Consider the following 18,430-nt stretch of genomic DNA (forward strand, 5'->3'; position numbering starts at 1 on the left):
TATTTTGCAGAGCCACCGCCGCTGCGTCCGGAGCTTAGCGCCGTCCAAGACCATTGGGATTGGTTTTGAAGAAATGCAAACAACCCAGAGCGTTTGTTGTCTTTCTCCTATCCTAGAATGCACTGTTGGATGTAGCCGGACCTTCCTCCGCAGCGCTGTGGAGATAGGTCTAGCAATGACAGAGTGACAGTCACTCAACATGGTGTCAGGCATTGTAGAAGCAACTAAACGTAACAACAGGATACCGGTCATTGCTCATCATTTAGCATAGAACAGGTATTAGAAAATACATTTATTGCCATAGGAAACTAAATATACTATACGTAAACACTCTAATACCAAATGATACACTAATTAGAAGCTAACTAAATACAAAGCTTTTATAACAGTCAGACAAAACACTTAGAGCTCAGAGGACAATACTATTATTTGGCTTTTATTAAAACATAGTTTCACTTTCTCACATTATTGCTAATTAGAAGAAAACTCGTGTCACATCTGGTTGGTAGTTCACAAAATCTCCCGAGTCTGGATGTTCTCTCAATTCCCATGGAGTTTGTAGGTGGTAATAGATGGCTTTATGCATTATAAATCAACACTATTCCCATATCAGACCATTTAATGTCATGTCACTATACGGCCACAGACCAAAACATTGTGTCTTTATTTCCCTGTTACATTCTCATTAATGGGTACTCAGCGACAAATTACACCATACTGTCCCATCATTTGATGGGACAATATATCTCAATATATCTCACCATACTGTCCCATCATTTGATGGGACAATATATCTCAATATATCTCACCATACTGTCCCATCATTTGATGGGACAATTTATCTCAATATATCTCACCATACTGTCCCATCATTTGATGGGACAATTCATCTCAATATATATTTCACCATACTGTCCCATCATTTGATGGGACAATATATCTCAATATATCTCACCATACTGTCCCATCATTTGATGGGACAATTCATCTCAATATATCTCACCATACTGTCCCATCATTTGATGGGACAATTCATCTCAATATATATTTCACCATACTGTCCCATCATTTGATGGGACAATATATCTCAATATATCTCACCATACTGTCCCATCATTTGATGGGACAATTCATCTCAATATATCTCACCATACTGTCCCATCATTTGATGGGACAATTCATCTCAATATATCTCACCATACTGTCCCATCTTTTGATGGGACAATTCATCTCAATATATCTCACCATACTGTCCCATCATTTGATGGGACAATATATCTCACCATACTGTCCCATCATTTGATGGGACAATTCATCTCAATATGTCTCACCATACTGTCCCATCATTTGATGGGACAATTCATCTCAATATATCTCACCATACTGTCCCATCATTTGATGGGACAATTCATCTCAATATATCTCACCATACTGTCCCATCATTTGATGGGACAGTATGGTGAGATATATTGCTATTCCTCACTGTTAAATCCTTTCACAGGCTGCATCTCCGTCAACTTATGAAACCTAACCGATACTGACATGCGTCGTCATTTCCAAAGGTCTCCGTTTGGGTCCATCCACACTACAAAGCAAGCCCGGATAGTTTGATCCAAAACGGGGGGGGCAGCACTGTTTCCAAATGTCTTTTTCAGGGGCTCAGAAACAGTAGTAGTGTGGAAAATATTCATTTTTAAACCAAAAGTATGTAGTGTAGATGTAGCCTTTGAAGGTTATTTGTGACACATTACAACATATCCTAACTGTGAAATGCAACAACATATCTAACCTTAACCTATTAAAGCTGTGTTGGCATAACGATGGGTCGCTGTTACCAGATCACTAGTTATTAGCAAATAATATTACTAGACAAAAATGGTTAATTGATGCATGGATTTGCATTTATTAGGAAAGTACATGGGTGCACATGTGGTAAATGTGGTATTTTGACATGTTTTTATTGATTGATTGTGCACAGAGCGCAGATTGAGCCTTTAATTCGCAGATTGGGAGTAGTACAAAACAAGTGGTGAATATGTTATGGTTTCTGAAATAAAACAAAGAAAACAAATGCATGATGAATATCTGAAAGTTGTCCCAGCATTCTTATCTACATTCTCTCTGGATGCAATAATGAAATACAAAGCAAGCTAGCTAGGCTAGCCAGGTAGCTTAGTAACTGGAAACTCGGGAGTGAAATTTCAAAATAAAAGTCTCTGAACAAGTTGTGAAATCTAATTAATACCTTGTAGAAGTCCTAAGTTTAGTATGTTTGGTAAAACGGCTTTACATAGGTTCCTAGTTACAGCAATCCGAGTTATGGTGTCTAGAACGCGTGTCGTTTCTTCTAATGAAGACTACTTATTCAATTGACACAAACAGTAAGCTGATTACATCTTATAGTGCACTGCAAAGATGGTCAAGTCGACCCAACGCTACTAATACAACGTTAACTCATCTTTAATGACAGCATGAGTTGGCAATTACTCAAGTCAAGCAACTGATTGCCTGCACCAATTGCCTAGATTCTCACAAACAAGATATATAGGACAAACAATATGACTATTCAACACTGCATATCCAGAGATCTGGGCTCTATATTCGCTCTGTAAGCGCTGTTAAGTCCTGTACATAACAATGGCTGGACGTTGAAGAATAAACCATCAACGATTCTGGAAATCGACATCACTCAGCCAGAAGCAGAAGATATCTCGCTACAGAGACTGGTTACATATCATAATCACTAAGAATAGAGCACGAAACATATATAAGGATCCAGGCGTAGATAGGTAGAGACAACCAGACATAAGAAAAGTAATGGATCCAGCACTTTTCATAAGCTCAAGGATGACACATCTGTTACATAGTACAAAGCATGTACACACGACTCGTCATCAGATAAAACTGACACACCAGCATCGGTGCCAAGGATGGTCAGTAGTCTCCCAAGACACTTCGACATGGCACTGCAGTTGCGGGAAACTTCCACTGAAGTTAGATTGGTTAACTGCAACCAGGGTCTTTACAGGCTCATAAAAAAAATCAATAGACAGCTGCAGCTGATCAAACATGCTGCCGGTCCTCACTAAGACCAAGAAACTGGATCAACATCCCTCCAGTCCTCACTAAGACCAAGAGACTGGTATCACATCACTCCAGTCCTCACTAAGACCAAGAGACTGGATCACATCACTCAGTCCTCACTAAGACCAAGAGACTGGATCACATCCTCCAGTCCTCACTAAGACCAAGAGACTGGATCACATCACTCCAGTCCTCACTAAGACCACGAGACTGGATCACGTCCCTCCAGTCCTCACTAAGACCAAGAGACTGGATCACGTCCCTCCAGTCCTCACTAAGACCAAGAGACTGGATCACGTCCTCCAGTCCTCACTAAAACCAAGAGACTGGATCACGTCCCTCAGTCCTCACTAAGACCAAGAGATGGATCACGTCCCTCCAGTCCTCACTAAGACCAAGAGACTGGATCACGTCCCTCCAGTCCTCACTAAGACCAAGAGACTGGATAACACATCACTCCAGTCCTCACTAAGACCAAGAGACTGGATCACATCACTCCAGTCCTCACTAAGACCAAGAAACTGGATCACATCCCTCCAGTCCTCACTAAGACCAAGAGACTGGATCACATCACTCCAGTCCTCACTAAGACCAAGAGACTGGATAACACATCACTCCAGTCCTCACTAAGACCAAGAGACTGGATCACATCACTCAAGTCCTCACTAAGACCAAGAGACTGGATCACATCCCTCCAGTCCTCACTAAGACCACAAGACTGGATAACACATCACTCCAGTCCTCACTAAGACCAAGAGACTGGATCACATCCCTCCAGTCCTCACTAAGACCAAGAGACTGGATCACATCCCTCCAGTCCTCACTAAGACCAAGAGACTGGATAACACATCCCTCCAGTCCTCACTAAGACCAAGAGACTGGATAACACATCACTCCAGTCCTCACTAAGACCACGAGACTGGATAACACATCACTCCAGTCCTCACTTAGACCACGAGACTGGATCACATCCCTCCAGTCCTCACTAAGACCAAGAGACTGGATAACACATCCCTCCAGTCCTCACTAAGAAAGAGACTGGATAACACATCCCTCCAGTCCTCACTAAGACCAAGAGACTGGATCACATCACTCCAGTCTCACTAAGACCAAGAGACTGGATCACATCACTCCAGTCTCACTAAGACCAAGAAACTGGATCACAACCCTCCAGTCTCACTAAGACCAAGAGACTGGATCACATCACTCCAGTCCTCACTAAGACCAAGAGACTGGATAACACATCACTCAGTCCTCACTAAGACCAAGAGACTGGATCACATCCTCCAGTCCTCACTAAGACAAGAGACTGGATCAATCACTCCAGTCCTCACTAAGACCAAGAGACTGGATCACATCCCTCCAGTCCTCACTAAGACCAAGAGACTGGATCACATCCCTCCAGTCCTCACTAAGACCAAGAGACTGGATCACATCACTCCAGTCCTCACTAAGACCAAGAGACTGGATCACGTCCCTCCAGTCCTCACTAAGACCAAGAGACTGGATCACGTCCCTCCAGTCCTCACTAAGACCAAGAGACTGGATCACGTCCCTCCAGTCCTCACTAAAACCAAGAGACTGGATCACGTCCCTCCAGTCCTCACTAAGACTAAGAGACTGGATCACGTCCCTCCAGTCCTCACTAAGACCAAGAGACTGGATCACGTCCCTCCAGTCCTCACTAAGACCAAGAGACTGGATAACACATCACTCCAGTCCTCACTAAGACCAAGAGACTGGATCACATCACTCCAGTCCTCACTAAGACCAAGAAACTGGATCACATCCCTCCAGTCCTCACTAAGACCAAGAGACTGGATCACATCACTCCAGTCCTCACTAAGACCAAGAGACTGGATAACACATCACTCCAGTCCTCACTAAGACCAAGAGACTGGATCACATCACTCCAGTCCTCACTAAGACCAAGAGACTGGATCACATCCCTCCAGTCCTCACTAAGACCACAAGACTGGATCACGTCCCTCCAGTCCTCACTAAGACCAAGAGACTGGATAACCACATCACTCCAGTCCTCACTAAGACAAGAGACTGGATACATCACTCCAGTCCTCACTAAGACCAAGAACTGGATCACATCCCTCCAGTCCTCACTAAGACCAAGAGACTGGATCACATCACTCCAGTCCTCACTAAGACCAAGAGACTGGATAACACATCACTCCAGTCCTCACTAAGACCAAGAGACTGGATCACATCATCAAGTCCTCACTAAGACCAAGAGACTGGATCACATCCCTCCAGTCCTCACTAAGACCACAAGACTGGATCACGTCCCTCCAGTCCTCACTAAGACCAGAGACTGGATCACATCCCTCCAGTCCTCACTAAGACCAAGAGACTGGATCACATCCCTCCAGTCCTCACTAAGACCAAGAGACTGGATAACACATCCCTCCAGTCCTCACTAAGACCAAGAGACTGGATAACACATCACTCCAGTCCTCACTAAGACCACGAGACTGGATAACACATCACTCAGTCCTCACTAAGACCACGAGACTGGATCACATCCCTCCGTCCTCACTAAGACCAAGAGACTGGATAACACATCCCTCCAGTCCTCACTAAGACCAAGAGACTGGATAACACATCCCTCCAGTCCTCACTAAGACCAAGAGACTGGATCACATCACTCCAGTCCTCACTAAGACCAAGAGACTGGATCACATCACCCAGTCCTCACTAAGACCAAGAAACTGGATCACAACCTCCAGTCCTCACTAAGACCAAGAGACTGGATCACATCACTCCAGTCCTCACTAAGACCAAGAGACTGGATAACACATCACTCCAGTCCTCACTAAGACCAAGAGACTGGATCACATCCCTCCAGTCCTCACTAAGACCAAGAGACTGGATCACATCACTCCAGTCCTCACTAAGACCAAGAGACTGGATAACACATCCACTCCAGTCCTCACTAAGACCAAGAGACTGGATCACATCCCTCCAGTCCTCACTAAGACCAAGAGACGGATCACATCACTCCAGTCCTCACTAAGACAAGAGACTGGATCACGTCCCTCCAGTCCTCACTAAGACCACGAGACTGGATCACGTCCCTCCAGTCCTCACTAAGACCAAGAGACTGGATCACGTCCCTCCAGTCCTCACTAAGACCAAGAGACTGGATCACGTCCCTCCAGTCTCACTAAAACCAAGAGACTGGATCACGTCCCTCAGTCCTCACTAAGACTAAGAGACTGATCACGTCCCTCCAGTCCTCACTAAGACCAAGAGACTGGATCACGTCCCTCCAGTCCTCACTAAGACCAAGAGACTGGATAACACATCACTCCAGTCCTCACTAAGACCAAGAGACTGGATCACATCACTCAGTCCTCACTAAGACCAAGAAACTGGATACATCCCTCCAGTCCTCACTAAGACCAAGAGACTGGATCACATCACTCCAGTCCTCACTAAGACCAAGAGACTGGATAACACATCACTCCAGTCCTCACTAGACCAAGAGACTGGATCACATCACTCCAGTCCTCACTAAGACCAAGAGACTGGATCACATCCCTCCAGTCCTCACTAAGACCACAAGACTGGATCACGTCCCTCCAGTCCTCACTAAGACCAAGAGACTGGATCACATCCCTCCAGTCCTAACTAAGACCAAGAGACTGGATCACATCCCTCCAGTCCTCACTAAGACCAAGAGACTGGATCACATCCCTCCAGTCCTCACTAAGACCAAGAGACTGGATAACACATCCCTCCAGTCCTCACTAAGACCAAGAGACTGGATAACACATCACTCCAGTCCTCACTAAGACCACGAGACTGGATCACATCCCTCCAGTCCTCACTAAGACCAAGAGACTGGATAACACATCCCTCCAGTCCTCACTAAGACCAAGAGACTGGATAACACATCACTCCAGTCCTCACTAAGACCAAGAGACTGGATCACATCACTCCAGTCCTCACTAAGACCAAGAGACTGGATCACATCACTCCAGTCCTCACTAAGACCAAGAAACTGGATCACAACCCTCCAGTCCTCACTAAGACCAAGAGACTGGATCACATCACTCCAGTCCTCACTAAGACCAAGAGACTGGATAACACATCACTCCAGTCCTCACTAAGACCAAGAGACTGGATCACATCACTCCAGTCCTCACTAAGACCAAGAGACTGGATCACGTCCCTCCAGTCCTCACTAAGACCACGAGACTGGATCACATCCCTCCAGTCCTCACTAAGACCAAGAGACTGGATAACACATCCCTCCAGTCCTCACTAAGACCAAGAGACTGGATAACACATCACTCCAGTCCTCACTAAGACCAAGAGACTGGATCACATCACTCCAGTCCTCACTAAGACCAAGAGACTGGATCACATCCCTCCAGTCCTCACTAAGACCACAATCATATATAAATGAGGTTTATTGACCATAAATTCCACAAATAACTGTAATACTAAAGTTAATAAGTTAGTGTTACAAAGTGTTGAACGTCAAAAAAAGTGACACACATTGAAAAAAAAGACAAAAACGTAAGAAAAAGTTAAATAACGTGAATAAAAAGTGTCAAGAAAAGTGTTGATTTTCAACACACTGGTTAATGTTTCCATGCAACCATCTTAGATTAGCATTGTAGCATGCTAACATTTGCTAACTGGCACTATTAATGCTATTTTAACCTAACGATAGACTAAACTTAGTTCTCCACAGTGCATATTTAATTCATTCATCATGAGAACATGACCATGGATGTCTTTACCGCCACATTTAACATGAAGCATGACGATTTTCAGCTGGTGTTGAGTTGCTCTTTAAAACCAATGTTATGCTCACTGTGCTGTGAGAAGAAATGGATCATTTGGATAATACATGATGCGTGTCTGTATTTGCATATACAGACGTGCTCAAATTTGTTGGTACCCTTACAGCTCATTGAAATAATGCTTCATTCCTCCTGAAAAGTGATGAAATTAAAAGCTATTTTATCATGTATACTTGCATGCCTTTGGTATGTCATAGGATAAAGTAAAGAAGCTGTGAAAAGAGATGAATTATTGCTTATTCTACAAAGATATTCTAAAATGGCCTGGACACATTTGTTGGTACCCCTTGGAAAAGATAATAAATAATTGGATTATAGTGATATTTCAAACTAATTAGTTTCTTTAATTAGTATCACACATGTCTCCAATCTTGTAATCAGTCATTCAGCCTATTTAAATGGAGAAAAGTAGTCACTGTGCTGTTTGGTATCATGTGTGCACCACACTGAACATGGACCAGAGAAAGCAAAGGAGAGAGTTGTCTGAGGAGATCAGAAAGAAAATACTAGACAAGCATGGTAAAGGTAAAGGCTACAAGACCATCTCCAAGCAGCTTGATGTTCCTGTGACAACAGTTGCAAATATTATTAAGAAGTTTAAGGTCCATGGAACTGTAGCCAACCTCCCTGGGCGTGGCCGCAAGAGGAAAATCGACCCCAGATTGAACAGAAGGATAGTGCGAATGGTAGAAAAAGAACCAAGGATAACTGCCAAAGAGATACAAGCTGAACTCCAAGGTGAAGGTACGTCAGTTTCTGATCGCACCATCCGTCGCTTTTTGAGCGAAAGTGGGCTCCATGGAAGAAGACCCAGGAGGACTCCACTTTTGAAAGAAAAACATAAAAAAGCCAGACTGGAATTTGCTAAAATGCATATTGACAAGCCACAATCCTTCTGGGAGAATGTCCTTTGGACAGATGAGTCAAAACTGGAGCTTTTTGGCAAGTCACATCAGCTCTATGTTCACAGACGAAAAAATGAAGCTTTCAAAGAAAAGAACACCATACCTACAGTGAAACATGGAGGAGGCTCGGTTATGTTTTGGGGCTGCTTTGCTGCGCCTGGCACAGGGTGCCTTGAATCTGTGCAGGGCACAATGAAATCTCAAGACTATCAAGGCATTCTGGAGCGAAACGTACTGCCCAGTGTCAGAAAGCTCTGTCTCAGTCGCAGGTCATGGGTCCTCCAACAGGATAATGACCCAAAACACACAGCTAAAGCACCCAAGAATGGATAGGAACAAAACATTGGACTATTCTGAAGTGGCCTTCTATGAGTCCTGATTTGAATCCTATCGAACATCTATGGAAAGACCTGAAACTTGCAGTCTGGAGAAGGCACCCATCAAACCTGAGACAGCTGGAGCAGTTTGCTCAGGAAGAGTGGGCCAAACTACCTGTTAACAGGTGCAGAAGTCTCATTGAGAGCTACAGAAAACGTTTGATTGCAGTGATTGCCTCTAAAGGTTGTGCAACAAAATATTAGGTTAGCGGTCCCATCAGTTTTGTCCATGCCATTTTCATTTGTTTTCTTATTTACAATATTATGTTGAATAAAAAATCAAAAGCAAAGTCTGATTTCTATTAAATATGGAATAAATAATGGTGGATGCCAATTACTTTTGTCCGTTTCAAGTTATTTCAGAGAAAATTGTGCATTCTTCGTTTTTTGTGGAGGGGTACCAACAAATTTGAGCACGTCTGTATCTTCCTTTTGTATGGCTTTGGGGGTTAAACCTGATCCTGAAGAGACTCCTCGTCCTGAATAAACTTACATGTAATCATTAACATGCAGCTCAAGACCCAAAAACAAGAAACGAAGCTCCTTGAGCAAAAATGGATAAAGTAAAGAGTCTTTGATTGGCGAGTAGAGGTTCACAGCCCTTCCAGAAGGTTCTCTCCACAAGACAAGAAGTTATTAGCATGTGCTGTCGATGTGAAGTGGGCTACCACCGGTAGTAGTCCAGTCTCGAAATACCACTCGAGCATTAATAACTTGAAAAGAATATCCCTTTAAAAAGTATATTTAGAACAGATCAAAGAAAAAGATTAATTTTCCATCAAACACCATTGCCAATCCTGCAAATAATCAGGATTAAATATTTCCTAACACTTCCTAATAAGGGCACATGAATTATCATGAATTCTCACTAAACTCCATGTATGAAAAGCATGAAATCATTCATGTAGTACTTCATGAACTATTAGTAATGTACAAGTATTAATAGTATCTCATGCATGACTTAACAATACGCTAATTAATGCATCAATTTAACTATTTCAATCATCATGATTTCAGAGTTATTAATGTCTTCTTCATTTGCAGATCTGTCGCTAAAGTGAATAAAAAATGGCTAAATCCATGTACACTTTTATGAAGACATGAATATCATTAATAAAAATAAAAAAAATCAGCCATCGTGATTGAAAATACCTTAATTGATCAACTGTTATTGAAATGAGCATGATATACTATTAATCATTGTACTGACAGTTATAATAAAGTACTACATGAATGTAGAGAAAGTCATGTATGAATTCATGATAATTCATGTACCCTTATAATAAAGTGTTATGAAATATTTTAATTGACCGACAGCCCTGCTATAGAGGAGTTAACAGGTAACTAGTGACGAGGCAAACTCCATTAACACACAATTACACATGCTTGTTTTGTTGCATGACATTTGTCTGTAAGAGGACGCTCTAGTTAGCTTAGCATAAGAACGAGCAGCAGCTAGCGCTCGGACGCGAGCTGATGCTGGACGGAGACAGGTCCAACTTTGGACAGCCCTGTCTCTAGAAAGTCCTCTCAAGAATAGCAGTGTACATGTCTCGCCTGCAGTAACAGTGTGTGAATGTGTGTGTGTTTTCCTTTAGCTCCAACAACTGTTTGTTGATGAACGATAAGGCTCCGGGGAAAAGAAGTTGGAACATTTTCATTTCTTTATTTTGAAATTCTTACTTTGAAGTAGTCTGAAATCCTTCAACATGACTAACCGATCCCAGGTGTGTGTGTGAATATATCAAATAACAGTCCAGACTGGTATTTCCTCACTGCTTTCCTTAAAAAAAAAACTCAATAAATCGCATGACAAAACCCCGACAACACAGCCATTTAGAACACACTTCCACTCACTGGCAGTGGTTTTCCAACATGTGACTCATTTCTCACTTTTTCCACTCTTTTCTTTCAGCTCCTATTCCATTCTCCACTGCTTTTTCCTCTCACCTGTCTGGGTTCTTTTTATATTTTCGTTCCTTTCATGGCTGACAGCGGGGCATCTGAGAAGTGCTGGAATATTCTGAATTTATGTAGCAATTTTTGTTTTTGTCTACACTGTATGTCTGGGTAATTACAGCTTCCATATCTATATGTGATGTCTCATTCATTTTCCATCCAGGCCATCTGCACACTCCATTCTGGCTCTGTAACGTGACAACAATCTTACTGAAAAGTGTCAAAAATCACCAAAGATTACAAAAAAAATGTTTCCATTTCAATTGCTGACATAAGTCGGTGACGCTGTCTAGGAAAAAAACTGAAATAGATCCACTGATATTCCATACAGGTTTGATCATTGGATAATATTTCACATCTTTCACACTAATAACTGTTTCATTTGCAGGCTAGATGGGATATTATTGAAAATAATTTGGGTAATTGATCCCGTGGATGATTTGTAGGATATGTAAGTGAACAAGGTGAACCCCTGCCACCAAACACCGGGCCGTCTTGACTGTCTTGGTTCTGCACATATCTCTGTTGCTGTAGTCCTATTTACTATTTCATTATTTCCTGAGTCGGGTCTTCCGCGCTGTGGACTGAGAAGATGAATGGCGTTGCATCGGTAGGATCAAACTGCTTATTGTGCGTGAGTTGGACTGACACTGAGATGCATGTTGTTCTGTATGTGGTGTGGCGCTGCCACTATCGGCTCGGTTTCCACTTCAACGTCTTTCTATTTCTGCCATGGTTCGGTGCATTCACTGACCGGTCACCACTGGCATTTTCTTTTATTGTTTATCCTAGATATCCCACCGCAGGTTGCAGGAACGTTCCCTGAAGGTTAGGTTTGGTTTAACTGCAACAGTGTCTTTACAGGTCTCCCTAAAAAAAATCCTCCCTCCAGTCCTCACTAAGACCAAGAGACTGGATCACATCCCTCCAGTCCTCACTAAGACCAAGAGACTGGATCACGTCCCTCCAGTCATCACTAAGACCAAGAGACTGGATCACATCCCTCCATCTCACTACGACCAAGAGACTGATCACATCCCTCCAGTCCTCACTACGACCAAGAGACTGGATCCATCCCTCCAGTCCTCACAAGACCAAGAGACTGGATCACATCCCTCCAGTCCTCACTAAGACCAAGAGACTGGATCACGTCCCTCCAGTCCTCACTAAGACCAAGAGACTGGATCACGTCACTCCAGTCCTCACTAAGACCAAGAGACTGGATCACGTCCCTCCAGGTCCTCACTAAACCAAGAGACGGATCACATCCCTCCAGTCCTCACTAAGACCAAGAGACTGGATCACATCCCTCCAGTCCTAGATAAGACCAAGAAACTGGATCACATCCCTCCAGTCCTCACTACCGACCAAGAGACTGGATCACATCCCTCCAGTCCTCACTAAGACCAAGAGACTGGATCACGTCACTTCCAGTCCTCACTAAGACCAAGAGACTGGATCACGTCCCTCCAGTCCTCACTAAGACCAAGAGACTGGATCACGTCCCTCCAGTCCTCACTAAGACCAAGAGACTGGATCACATCACTCCAGTCCTCACTAAGACCAAGAGACTGGATCACATCCCTCCAGTCCTCACTAAGACCAAGAGACTGGATCACATCCCTCCAGTCCTCACTAAGACCAAGAGACTGGATCACATCCCTCCAGTCCTCACTAAGACCAAGAGACTGGATCACATCCCTCCAGTCCTCACTAAGACCAAGAGACTGGATCACGTCCCTCCAGTCCTCACTAAGACCAAGAGACTGGATCACGTCCCTCCAGTCCTCACTAAGACCAAGAGACTGGATCACGTCCCTCCAGTCCTCACTAAGACCAAGAGACTGGATCACATCACTCCAGTCCTCACTAAGACCAAGAGACTGGATCACATCCCTCCAGTCCTCACTAAGACCAAGAGACTGGATCACATCCCTCCAGTCCTCACTAAGACCAAGAGACTGGATCACATCCCTCCAGTCCTCACTAAGACCAAGAGACTGGATCACATCCCTCCAGTCCTCACTAAGACCAAGAGACTGGATCACGTCCCTCCAGTCCTCACTAAGACCAAGAGACTGGATCACGTCCCTCCAGTCCTCACTAAGACCAAGAGACTGGATCACATCTCTCCAGTCCTCACTAAGACCAAGAAACTGGATCACATCCCTTCAGTTCTCACTAAGACCAAGAGATGGATCACATCCTCCAGTCCTCACTAAGACCAGGAGACTGGGTAACACATCACTCCAGTCCTCACTAAGACCAAGAGACTGGATCACATCCCTACAGTCCTCACTAAGACCAAGAGACTGGATCACATCCCTACTCCAGTCCTCACTAAGACCAAGAGATCTGGATCACATCCCTCCAATCCTCACTAAGACCAAGAGACTGGATCACACTCCCTCCAGTCCTCACTAAGACCAAGAGACTGGATCACATCACTCCAGTCCTCATTAAGACCAAGAGACTGGATCACATCCCTCCAGTCCTCACTAAGACCAAGAGACTGGGTAACACATCACTCCAGTCCTCACTAAGACCAAGAGACTGGATCACATCCCTCCAGTCCTCACTAAACCAAGAGACGGATCACGTCCTCAGTCCTCACTAAGACCAAGAGACTGGATCACATCCCTCCAGTCCTCACTAAGACCAAGAGACTGGATCACAATCCCTCCAGTCCTCACTAAGACCAGAAACTGGATCACATCCCTCCAGTCCTCACTAAGACCAAGAGACTGGATCACATCCCTCCAGTCCTCACTAAGACAAAAAGTTGGATCACATCCCTCCAGTCCTCACTAAGACCAAGAGACTGGATCACGTCCCTCCAGTCCTCACTAAGACCAAGAGACTGGATCACATCCCTCCAGTCCACACTAAGACCAAGAACTGGATCACATCCCTCCAGTCCTCACTAAGACCAAGAAACTGGATCACATCCCTTCAGTTCTCACTAAGACCAAGAGACTGGATCACATCCCTCCAGTCCTCACTAAGACCAAGAGACTGGATCACGTCCCTCCATCCTCACTAAGACCAAGAGACTGATCACGTCCCTCCAGTCCTCCACTAAGACCAAGAGACTGGATCACATCCCTCCAGTCCTCACTAAACCAAGAAACTGGATCACATCCCTTCAGTTCTCACTAAGACCAAGAGACTGGATCACATCCCTCCAGTCCTCACTAAGACCAAGAGACTGGATCACATCCCTCCAGTCCTCACTAAGACCAAGAGACTGGATCACATCCCTCCAGTTATGTTTTTTCCTCACCTCCAATTCCGCAATCAGCACCTCCAACGTCACAACAAAAAAATTACGTCGAGGCCAAATTTATATTCATTTCTATATCAAGGCGGGGTTGGTGGCTTGTTCACGTGCACTCAAATTCACATTGATTGGGATGTATGAAGGAAGGGTGTGCAGGACGTGGCGTACGCTCCGTTTTATTCATGGGAATGTCTTCTGTTTTGAAAGCTCTCAGTCTTTTATACATGAGCTCCCTGCTCTTTTGGCAGAACTAGTGCTGAGTGGCACGGCCTGTTCCGTACAGGCCGTTTCCTTGGTTCTGGGTATTATTATTTTTTTACAATTTTATTGTGTACATTGTCACTAACAACATGTGACCAGGGTTGGATTCTGCAGTGGTTCTTAACCTGGGGGTCACAAGATAAATTCTGGGGGAGGAGAAAAAAATTAAATAACATATTCTAGACTGGGGAATGGTTTCTACATGACTGTGTGTTTGGTACATGCCATGGGTTGTATTCAGTGTCATGCTTAGATCAGGGGGTCCTGGAACACCGAAAGGGGATCTGAAGAAGGCGGGACAGGGGGAGAGAGAGGCTATGTTCACACTTTTTTTAGTGAAAAAAAAAAAAGCATTTTTATTCCAAAAAGCAGCCGAGAGCGTCTTTTGTTGCTAAAACAACAGCAACTGCTAGAGCATCCCAGCTAGATCGCTATGTGGAGCGGTGCTGACAGATGATAAAACAAAGAGGTGGAGCGAGCTAGAGAAAGAACAGAGAGAGAGAGAGATAGTGCTAGGTTACATAAAATAAAAAGAGTTCCCCGTACAGGGAGGACCTGGTCATAATTACACATTCAATTTAATTTTAACGTCACTTACAACGCAATATTGTTTCTTGTATTATGGCAACCGCACTTTAAAATACCTTTTATTTGACGCCATTTTGCTTACTTTCAGTCTACCATATTATCATTGTCTATTGTTTTGCCTGTATTTTTGTGTGTTTACTTGTTTTTTGCTGTTATTGAAGAAAATGCTGCCGCTGCAATAAGGACATTTCCCCGTTGTGGGATGAAGAAAGTATAATCTAATCTAATGTATAACTCGCTGTTTCTACATCATTTTATCTTGTTGGTATGACAACAGGTGTGGCTACTCCTGCTTAAACATTTTTTATTTTTTTCAGGAAAGTTTTTTCAACTTCAAAAAGACGCTCCGAGTTGCAAAAAAGGAAGTCGGCAGCTTGAGAGGCGTTCACTGTTAAGTAAACCAACCGGAATTGGCCACGAAATTCCTGATCCAATCACAGCATGACATCCTGCTTGAATGTCTTCTCGCCTTGCTATCGACTGTCTTTTCAGGCAAACTCCTCCTCCCCCCCTTCCACCTCCGGGCATCGTCACCCACGGCAACCTGAGTCCCTTTCGGGGTTTCCGGGTTCCCTCTCCACCATCACCAGTGTCTAGGCTCCGTCTGGGGGAATATATCTAGCTTCTCTATCCTTTTCAAATATTTTTATCGATGGAGTCTAATCCCCAAATTATGAAATTTTTTTTTTTAAGTTTTTTGGGCTTTATTTTGACAGGACAGATCATTTTGACAAGACATGAAGGAGAGAGAGAGGGGGGAAATGATATGCAGCACACGGCTGCAGATTGGAGTTGAACCCCGGGCCGCTGCCTTGAGGAGTAAACTACCATATATGGGCGCCCGCTCTACCAACTGAGCAATCTGGACGCCTACTCTATGTATTTATTAATATTATGCACATGTACTGTACAATAAAGCATATCGGCAACGAAGTCTCCTGATTGCAATCATGTGCACTGGGCACTTACACACAGTTATTCCTTTAGTCTCTGGGCAAACAGGGCTAGATGACAATTCCCATTTACACACACACACACACACACACCACACCACACACACACACACACACACACACACCACACACACACACACACCGAAAGTGTCCGGCCCCCTTGAACTTTTTGACCTTTTGCCACATTTCAGGCTTCACACAAAGATATAAAATTGTAATTTTTTGTGTGAAAACTCAACAACAAGTGGGACACAATCATGAAGTGGAACGAAATTTATTGGATATTTCAAACTTTTTTAACAAATAAAAAACTGACAAATTGGGCGTGCAAAATCATTCAGCCCCCTTAAGGTAATACTTACTAGCGCCACCTTTTGCTGCGATTACAACTGTAAGTCGCTTGGGGTAGGTCTCTATCAGTTTTGCACATCGAGAGACTGAAATCTTTGCCCATTCCTCAGTGAGGTTGGATGGAGATCATTTATCAACACGAGTTTTCAGTTCTTTCCACAGATTCTCGATTGGATTCAGGTGTGGACTTTGACTCGGCCGTTCTAACACTTGGAGATCATTATTTGTGAACCATTCCATTGTAGATTTTGCTTTATGTTTTGGATCATTGTCTTGTTGGAAGATAAATCTCCGTCCCAGTTTCAGGTCTTTTGCAGACTCCATCAGGTTTTTTCTTCCAGAAAGGTCCTGTATTTGGCTGCATCCATCTTCCCCTCAATTTTAACCATCTTCCCTGTCCCTGCTGAAGAAAAGCAGGCCCAAACCATGATGCTGCCACCACGTTTGACATTGGGGATGGTGCGTTCAGGGTCATGAGCTGTGTTGCTTTTACACCAAACATAACATTTTGCATTGTTGCCAAAAAGTTCTCTTTTGGTTTCATCTGACCAGAGCACCTTCTTCCACATGTTTGCTGTGTCTCCCAGGTGGCTTGTGGCAAACTTTAAACGAGACTTTTTATGGATATCTTTAAAAAATGGCTTCCTTCTTGCCACTCTTCCATGAAGGCCAGATTTGTGCAGTGTACGACTGATTGTTGTCCTATGGACAGACTCTCCCACCTCAGCTGGAGATCTTTGCAGTTCATCCAGAGTGATCATGGGCCTCTCGGCTGCATCTCTGATCAGTCTTCTCCTTGTCTGAGCTGAAAGTTTACAGGGACGGCCGGGTCTTTGTAGATTTGCAGTGGTCTGATACTCCTTCCATTTCAGTATTATTGCTTGCATAGTGCTCCTTGGGATGTTTAAAGCTTGGGAAATCTTTTTGTATCCAAATCCGACTTTAAACTTGCACTGGTTTATTTATTTCCCTTTCTCCCCTCCCACATAATTTTCTCCCCATAATTTTGCACGCCCAATTTTTCTGTTTTTTTATTTGTTAAAAAAGTTTGAAATAGACAATAAATTTCCTTCCACTTCATAATGGTGTCCCGCTTGTTGTTGATTCTTCACAAAAAAATTACAGTTTTATATCTTTATGGTGGAAGCCGAAATGTGGCAAAGGTCGAAAAGTTCAAGGGGCTGAATACTTTTGCAAGGCATTGTGTGTATATATATATATACACACACACACACACAGACACACACACACACACACACCCACACTAGTCAAGCATTAAATCACATCCAAAACACTGCAAATAAGCATTAAAATAACATATGAAGAAGCAGTAAACTCACTTTTTCACGCACAACCATAAGATTTGCATCTGAGGGCGCTCCTTTTTCCATTGCAGATACTGTACTGCCTCATGCGTGAGGCAAGCATGGCTGGTCGTCATAGCAACACCGCCGGAAACCGCCATGACCTAATGCAACACACACTAGGGCTTTCGGAACGAATTTCGAAAGTCGGCACGGCACAGGGCACTTTGTGCTACATTTGGTCGTGCGAAAAGTCAAAGATTGATTGATGATGCACACTAGGTAGAGGTGAGGAGTAATTACACATTTTAGACCTCAACGTAGTGTTGCAGCGGAGATCTGCGTTGAGTTTAACAAAACCAAATGTTAAAGTTGCCCCTGACATTTCCTGTGAAGCCAGAACAAAGCCTCTCAGAATAACCATGAGGTTTCTCAGGTTGCTAAGGGAATCCACAGCGAGTCCAGTACATCAACATATCTAATTGTTTCTAAGAGAATGTCAGGTTAGATTACATCACAAGAGAGCTGCCCGGCATTGT

General features: G+C 43.7%; 1 long non-coding RNA gene across 1 annotated transcript; it reads right to left on the minus strand.

Annotated features, from left to right (window-relative positions):
* Positions 1-18,081, minus strand: LOC116671143 (uncharacterized). The gene is made up of 3 exons (XR_004327208.1): positions 18,070-18,081; positions 15,519-15,521; positions 1-100 (listed from the first exon to the last, which is right to left on the minus strand). It is a non-coding gene; the product is annotated as an uncharacterized LOC116671143 (long non-coding RNA).
* Positions 18,082-18,430: the final 349 nt, after the last annotated feature.

The sequence above is a fragment of the Etheostoma spectabile genome, chromosome 21 (assembly GCF_008692095.1).
Source record: "Etheostoma spectabile isolate EspeVRDwgs_2016 chromosome 21, UIUC_Espe_1.0, whole genome shotgun sequence".
Classification (NCBI taxonomy): domain Eukaryota; kingdom Metazoa; phylum Chordata; class Actinopteri; order Perciformes; family Percidae; genus Etheostoma; species Etheostoma spectabile.